Raw genomic sequence first — 8239 nt, forward strand, 5'->3', positions numbered from 1 at the left:
TGCTCTTCCATGTGCTACTTTCAGAACAGGCAGGGGGATCTCAACATAGATATATGAGTTTGCCGTGGTAGTTTTGCGACATTTTTTTGTTTTTAGGAGATCCATGCTGTGGAGGTCACAGTAACCAGATGTAAATATATATGTGACCAAATCAGACCGACAGCAACATGTTTGGTGTGGTTCAATAGCCAGCACAGTGCAGTTTACCACCAAAAGTTGAAAAGCAAGAAATCCAACTCCACCCAGTAATCCACGTAACTACTCTAGTACTGGATGAGGTACTATACTATCAATATGGCAGGTTATAGGGAAGGGAAGCATGGCTCTTTTCAAATAAGTCAAACAAAAACTTATACAACAGCCCAAAAAAATCACCAATTTCCAAACGGGTCAGTAGATTGGCGACATTCACTTCGCCCACCACAACGCTCGGCCATAACCAGCGAAATGCCTAATCCATATTCGGGTGTCAGTCTCTTTCAGCACGCAGTCTAAACCCCCTTTCTTGATCAAACACCACAACCTCGTTTGACCATTGAGCGTCCGCAGCCTCACACGCATTCACAATGGTGTGGCACAATCTATCAGCCAACCAAGGCAGACGAACTCTATCTCTCTCCCATCCAACTCCACCTAAAACTCTCGCGGCGTTGACCAACGCAGCGAGGTCAACGCCGGGAGCAGCATTACCACCATTCACGTACCCTCCGCAGCCCCCTCCGCTCCGCCACCAAGTCGCGACCCACTCACAACGACGAATGCCCCGAATGCCGCACCGACGCATCAACAGATCCCCTTCGTGCAAGGAACAAACAGCGGTCGCATTCGGCAGGACGAGACGGGAGTGGAGGGAGGGGAGTAGGCATACCTGGGGACGCGGCGGGGAGAGGAGAGCCTCGCCCGCGGGATTCCGGCGGCCTCGCGAGCCCAAGTCCCGCGTGAAGTAGCGCGCGCGGGGGACGACGTCGTTCGGTGGTGGTGGGAGAGAGGAAAAGGGGATCTTGTGACGTGATTAGTAGTGCAGCTGAGGGTGGGTGGGTTGGGGTGGGGGCGGGGAGGAAGAGAAGGTATTAGAGCACATCTCTTTTTTTTTTTGAGGAATATTAGAGCACATCTTTATCTTTCTTTACCTAGTAGGAGTACTTCGAGTGATACTAACGTGAAAGGCGTCGTATCAAGTATATCCGGGATGGCTCGTGCATCCCTGTATCCCTCCTCGGCCAGCCGATGAAGGTCAAGGGCAGACCTGGCCAAACGGGCCGGCCCGTGCTAATCGTGCCTGGCCTGGCACGGCCCGCCATGGCACGTTTAATAGCTGGGCCGTGCCGTGCCGGCCCACGGGCGCTGCTTCTTGGCCCAGGCACAGCCTGATTAGTAAACGGGCCGGCCCGATGGCCCGTTTAGCACGCTGGGCTGCACATTTTCAGCCTGCTGGGCTGGTTTTTAGGCCTATTGGGCTGTATTTTAGGTATATATATATATATATATATATATATATCTAAAAAATATAAAAAAAAATTAAACGGGCCGTGCCGTGCCGGCCCGCGTGCCCAGGCTCCAGGCCCAGGCACGGCCCAAGGCGTGCCGCGTGCCGGGCACGACCCATTTAGCCCGTGCCGTGCCTGGCCCATGGCGGGCCGTGCCGGCGTGCTCGCGGGCCGGCCTGTTTAGCCCGGCCCGTTTGGCCAGCTATAGTCAAAGGATGTGCTAGACAGAACCAAGCCATTCACGTTGCCTTCCGCGTCGCTATGAATAGTGCGGTGAAGACGTTGAATATATAAAGATCAATAGTGCGGCGAAGGCGGGCAGCGAAAGACAGCGAAAGAAAAAAGGAAACCGAGCCCGCGTCCTCAACCCTAGCCGCCGCCTCCTCCTCATTCTCCCACCTCAGTCGCCTCCCCCCTCCCCCTCCTCCCGCATCCCTCTTCCATCCGTACCTGACAGCGGCGCGCCTCCACCCGCTTCCGCCTCAGCCCCGCACACCGCCGGCCGCAGCAGTGGTTCCTGATCTGAGCCGTCTTCAGTGCGTGGAGCGAAGGAGGTCGGCTCCCTCCTTCTCCACGGTCGCGCGGCGGGAGAGGACTCAGCCCCGGTGTGGTTCTGCTCCAAGATCAGCGACGGGGGACGCTCGGCCACCGTTCTCTTCTCCGCCGTGGCCTGCCGAGGCTGGCAAGGAGGTGTCCGGCATTCTCGAGATCGCCGCCCATTCTCTCGAGCTCAAAGGTTCGACCTTGATCACTTTCCCCCAACTTTTCTTGTTTCTTTTTCTCTCCGCCACTGCAACCTGCTCGATCCCCTTTTCCTATTTCTGGAAAAACATCTAAGATTTGGGCGTAAAGCTGGTGCGAGACATGAGTGGATTTCACAGATCTCCATCAGTGAAAGGCCATGTGTCATTAGATGGATTTGGTTTGGATACACTACTCAATACTCATGGTGGTATGGAATTTTAGATGGTACTGTTCTTTGTTTAGGGCTCGCATGTGCCTGTGGAGATCAGGCAGAGCATAATCTCTTAAAAAAGTGGCTTTGAATATTCTCGGCTGATGAAATATCCGCACACGGAACTTGTTATCACTCATTTCTAACTTTGCAGTCATGCCCTGGCCCAATTTTTTTAGCCCCTTTGATGCTACCACTTGTGGTTCTTGATTGCCAAGGTGGCCCTTTTGGGGCGCAAATGACATAAGGCTCACCATGAATCTACCCTTTTCAATTCTGGTAGAACTTATAACAACACACTATGAGGAATGGCTTTTGATTGATATATCCATACACTTCGGAGTACAGACTACAGATTAGGTGTTGGTACTAATTGGTTATGTATCTGGTGTTGTCTTTGGTTGATGGTATTGCCATTGATATTTCTACCTTGGTGCATAGAACTTGTCGAAGATAATCCATGCGATTGCATTGCTTCGATCTCCATTGTCTGTGTCGTCCTCGTCCTATACGAGCGAGCTGGGACCTTGAGATAAATATAGTTACTGTCGAAACCACTCTGGTAAAAAAGATTGTTATGTGTCCGTTCTCAGATTGTATGCCAAATTGCCAACAACATCTTATTACCCTGGTGTGAGCCTTCATCGTCAGTGCCAATATAGTTTTATTTTATGTGTGTGGCTGGGCTTGCAATATTCAGTTACACTGCAAGAACTTCGACAGAGGTATAGTGCTCACGGACAACGGTCTTCAGAGCTGCCGCATCAGTGTTCACCACCTGCTCAGACTCAGCAGTGTCTCTTCTTATTTTCTTTGTTCGCAATTTCTTTTTTGCGCGCAACTTCCTGTAGATTACCACCCGCACCACTTGCTCTGTCATTTGGTTTGGGAAGTGATGTTGCCATTGGTATTGTCTGTTTTGCAGGTTAACTTCGTGACTTACAGGCGCTGTTAAACAACATGAAGTGGCGACCTTCTCGCTGGTGAGTAATTTGGTAAAATTTCATGTTGTTTGTATGATCTGAAATAGTTCCCTCGCTATAAGCTTATGTTTTCTTTTAGATTGTTCATGCCCCTTGTAGAGTAGGAGAGGACAAACCAGTCAGGCAGAGCTATCATACATGAATAATAATCTTTAAAAACGTGAATATAGGTTCAGTCAGGCAGAGCTATCATACAACAATAACAAAAATATAGGATGAAGGGGTTGCTACGCACAACCGATGGCTCCACATCGCTATGAATAGTGCAGAGGGCAAACCGGCTATAGAAGTTCTCCTGCTCGCGTTTTGATCTAGGGCCGTTTGATTGAGTTACTGCTCATAGGTTTAATTGTTTGTTGGCTGTACAGCCATTCGTTTTTTTTTTCACACGGATGCTGGTTGTTGCAGTGCATGACCGATGGGACCACTCGTTTGTAGAGCTGCCGTTCAGTGCGCGTCGTGCGCTCGCGTCCGCGTCACCAAGTGGGGCGAACTGCGCCAGTTGCTGGTTGGCTGGTTCCTTACGCGCAAGGCGATTGGCTGGCCGTCGTGGGTGGGGATTGGGGCGTCGCATGGTCTATGCTGGAGTTGTTCACATATAACAAGTTCACTATTTGTTTCATTGGTCAATTGTATAATCTGTGGGCGTATTAAGTTGAACTATGCTCCTTTATTGGTATTTGGAGACAAGATACTGGCAGTTTTTACGTTACCAGACTGTTTATTAGTTATCTGTAGTTTTGTAACACTCTCCATTGTCTTTTTTTTGCGGTAAACACTCTCCATTGTCATTGGTAGTTCAGATTCTTCAGGAAGAATGGGTCTTGTATTTATATTATTCAATTGTGCAATAATCGATAGATAACAAAAGATAGATACTTAAGAAGTTTACAGATTTGAGCATGAAAGTTTCACCCTGGTGAGTGTGGTATTGAATCATAACTCTAATTGTGGTTTAGTTTATTCTAGGTTACTAGTATAGAGTATAAACACTTGCAGAGTTTAACTGGTAAAGTAGCAAAATAGTATTTTGTACTTGGTTTATACTCCGTACTTCATAGCTTTATCATACCCAGTTGCTCCCTTCGCCATCTATTTTTCACGGGGACAAATAATTTGGTACCCGAGCAATGAGCAATGTTTGCCTTTGTTTTTCCACTAATATAATTGGCAATTATGTATGGATTTTTTGTATTTTGGAACAATTTCGCCCAAATATACGATGTTGAGTAAATTGTTTTGCCCATGTATACAATGTATGGGAAAACTTCAACTGTACAAAGTAGTATTGTGTTGAGATTTAGGAAAATTGCTAATTTATATTAGTAATTGTGTAATCATGTGCTGTGAACTTTCTCAAATAATAAACATATATGTAGAAATTGGGTCGTTGCTTGAATACTTGGTTTGTTCTTGCTATTTGTGTCAGGGCGCAATGTGTCATCTAAGTCATTCTACTATCTGTAAACCAATTTAAGTCATTCTACAATACACATTGCATTATGGTTCCATATACATCTCCCTACTTACTCACTACTAACATCTATTCTAACTGGCTTCTTACGCCATTGGCGCAACCGGTGTTGGGGAACGTAGTAATTTTAAAAAATTTCCTACGCACACGCAAGATCATGGTGATGCATAGCAACGAGAGGGAAGAGTGTGATCTACGTACCCTTGTAGATCGAAAACGGAAGCGTTTGGTTGATGTAGTCGTACGTCTCCACGACCCGACCGATCCACGACCCGACCGATCAAGCACCGAAACTACGGCACCTCCGAGTTCTAGCACACGTTCAGCTCGATGACGATCCCCGGACTCCGATCCAGCAAAGTGTCGGGGAAGAGTTCCGTCAGCACGACGGCGTGGTGACGATCTTGATGCACTAACGTCGCAGGGCTTCGCCTAAGCACCGCTACGATATTATCGAGGACTTATGGTGGAAGGGGGCACCGCACACGGCTAAGAATATGATCACGTGGATCAACTTATGTGTCTAGGGGTGCCCCCTGCCCCCGTATATAAAGGAGCAAGGGGAGGAGGCCGGTCGGCCCTATAGGCGCGCCAAGGAGGAGTCCTCCTCCTAGTAGGAGTAGGACTCCTACTAGGAGGGGGAAAGAAGTGGGGAGGGAGAGGGAAAGGGGGGCGCCGCCCCCCCTCTCCTAGTCCAATTCGGACCAGGGGGGAGGAGGCGCGCGGCCCACCTTTGGCTGCCCCTCTCTCTCTCCACTAAGGCCCATATGGCCCATTACTTCTCTCGGGGGGTTTCGGTAACCCTCCGGCTCTCCGGTTTTCTCCGAAATCACCCGGAACACTTCCGATGTCCGAATATAGCCGTCCAATATATCAATCTTTATGTCTCGACCATTTCGAGACTCCTCGTCATGTCCGTGATCACATCCGGGACTCCGAACTAACTTCGGTACATCAAAACTCATAAACTCATAATATAACTGTCATCGAAACCTTAAGCGTGCGGACCCTACGGGTTCGAGAACAATGTAGACATGACCGAGACACGTCTCCGGTCAATAACCAATAGCGGAAGCTGGATGCTCATATTGGCTCCTACATATTCTACGAAGATCTTTATCGGTCAGACCGCATAACAACATACGTTGTTCCCTTTGTCATCGGAAAGTCTCTTTACTCGTTCTGTAATACATCATCTCGCAACTAACTCATTAGTTGCAATGCTTGCAAGGCTTTATGTGATGTGCATTACCGAGAGGGCCCAGCGATACCTCTCCGACAATCGGAGTGACAAATCCTAATCTCGAAATACGCCAACCCAACATGTACCTTTGGAGACACCTGTAGAGCACCTTTATAATCACCCATTTACGTTGTGACGTTTGGTAGCACACAAAGTGTTCCTCCGGCAAACGGGAGTTGCATAATCTCATAGTCATAGGAACATGTATAAGTCATGAAGAAAGCAATAGCAACATGCTAAACGATCGGGTGCTAAGCTAATGGAATGGGTTATGTCAATCAGATCATTCACCTAATGATGTGATCCCGTTAATCAAATAACAACTCTTTGTTCATGGTTAGGAAACATAACCATCTTTGATTAACGAGCTAGTCAAGTAGAGGCATACTAGTGACACTCTGTTTGTCTATGTATTCACACATGTATTATGTTTCCGGTTAATATAATTCTAGCATGAATAATAAACATTCATCATGATATAAGGAAATAAATAATAACTTTATTATTGCCTCTGGGGCATATTTCCTTCAACCGGGTCATCTAGTGGAACATATAAATGATGCTACACTACCCGCTCACCTGGAGGCATCGCGTCGCGCGGCCGATCTCACTCACACGATCTGCCTTGCTGGCGTCTTTTCACCGCGTTGTCAAAAATCCCGTGGTTAGTTTCTATACACATTACACTTTCGTGCTACAGCAGATGACGGGTGGGCCTCCTTCCCTCACGGGCCTAGCTTGCCGGTGTCTGTCCCGTGTGTGCGTCGCGTGTGTCTTCTGTGAAAAAATGGAACATATAAATGACGTTGCACTACCCGCTCACCTCGAGGCATCGCGTCGCGCGGCCGATTTCCCTCGCACGATCTGCCTCGCTGGCGTCTTTTCACCGCGCTGTCAAAAATCCCGTGGTTAGTTTCCCTAGACGTCACACTTTCGTGCTACAGCGGATGACTTGTGAGCCTCCTTCCCTCACGGGCCCAGCTTCCCGGTGTCTATCACGTGTGCGTCGCGTGTGTCTTCTGTGGAAATATTATTGACCGCAACGATCATGGGCGATGTGGGTTTGGTCGACCCCCGCAGCCGCCGCATTCATTGTCCTCCATCCTACCCTGCTCCAATCCCCTTCGCTTCCCTATGTCGTCTTCGCACACCCTTCTCCTCCAGCGACCCCTTCCCGTCGCCCCCATCTCCCCCCGCCCTTGCTATGGCGTCGCAACCCTAGGCCCTCCTTGACCGTGACACCCACCCTCAAGATCCGCTCGACCGCGCGCACGCGGCTGGCTCTCGAGGATGACCTCGATGGTCAGACAAGGGAGGACGAGGAGTGGTGGGATGGATCTATTGTAAAGGTGAGAGGTCGGAGACAAGAGGGGATCGCGAAACATGGCTCCGAGGTTGGACCACTGACGAGAAGGAGGTGCTGAAGGCGGGGAGCTCAAGTTGGAGGTCGTGAGATCCCTCTCCCCATCTCTCATTCTCTCAGTTTCTTCCTCCCCAAACTCTCAACCCCTACCTGCCCTTCGCCTCTTCCTCCTTGTCGTCGCTCAACAGGAGGCGGCTCGTGTGGCCGTGAAGCAGACCGGTCCTATAGCGCCCAAGATGCGATTCTATCCCAATCACATGATGAACTCATGATTGGGGCACAACCGCATTTCGAGCGCATAGCAAGGTGGATATCATTGCAACATACCATGTACTGAATAGATGAGAATACAAGATAAAGGCTTACACTTGCCACTAGTTACAACATTCATACAACAATACATCAATACATAGCAACCATCATATAGAAGTGCAGGATCCGACTACGGATGAAATCAAACAAAAAAGAAGAACGACATCCACCCTGCTAGCCCAGGCTCCCCCGACCCGGAACCTATCCCTTGATTGAAGAAGAAGAAGAACTCCAAAAGCAATCAAGCATCGCTCTCAGGTCAGATCATCGCATTACCTATACCTGCAACTCTTGTTGTAGTAATCTATGAGCCACGAGGATTCAGCAATCCCATTACCATGGGTATCAAGACTAGCAAAACTTAATGGATATGGAAAGGATAAGTGGTGAGGTTGCAGCAAGCGGCTAAGCATTGTATGGTG

At 48.8% G+C, this 8239-nt stretch overlaps 1 protein-coding gene and 1 long non-coding RNA gene across 6 annotated transcripts in view; one reads left to right on the forward strand and one right to left on the reverse strand.

The window, feature by feature from the left end:
* LOC119316730 (serine/threonine-protein kinase EDR1-like) overlaps nucleotides 1–1031 on the reverse strand; it is a 48534-nt gene extending 47503 nt beyond the window's left edge. For all 5 annotated transcript variants that reach the window (XM_037591114.1, XM_037591113.1, XM_037591111.1 and 2 more), the window contains exon 1: nucleotides 869–1031. The gene's annotated coding sequence lies outside the window, so the exon portion shown is untranslated. The remainder of the gene's footprint in view (nucleotides 1–868) is intronic.
* A 731-nt stretch (nucleotides 1032–1762) lies between these two features.
* Nucleotides 1763–4316, forward strand: LOC119316731. Its single transcript, XR_005153247.1, has 3 exons — nucleotides 1763–2223; nucleotides 3368–3425; nucleotides 3834–4316. It is a non-coding gene; the product is annotated as an uncharacterized LOC119316731 (long non-coding RNA).
* Nucleotides 4317–8239: the final 3923 nt, after the last annotated feature.

Source organism: Triticum dicoccoides, chromosome 6A (genome assembly GCF_002162155.2).
Source record: "Triticum dicoccoides isolate Atlit2015 ecotype Zavitan chromosome 6A, WEW_v2.0, whole genome shotgun sequence".
NCBI classification, from domain to species: domain Eukaryota; kingdom Viridiplantae; phylum Streptophyta; class Magnoliopsida; order Poales; family Poaceae; genus Triticum; species Triticum dicoccoides.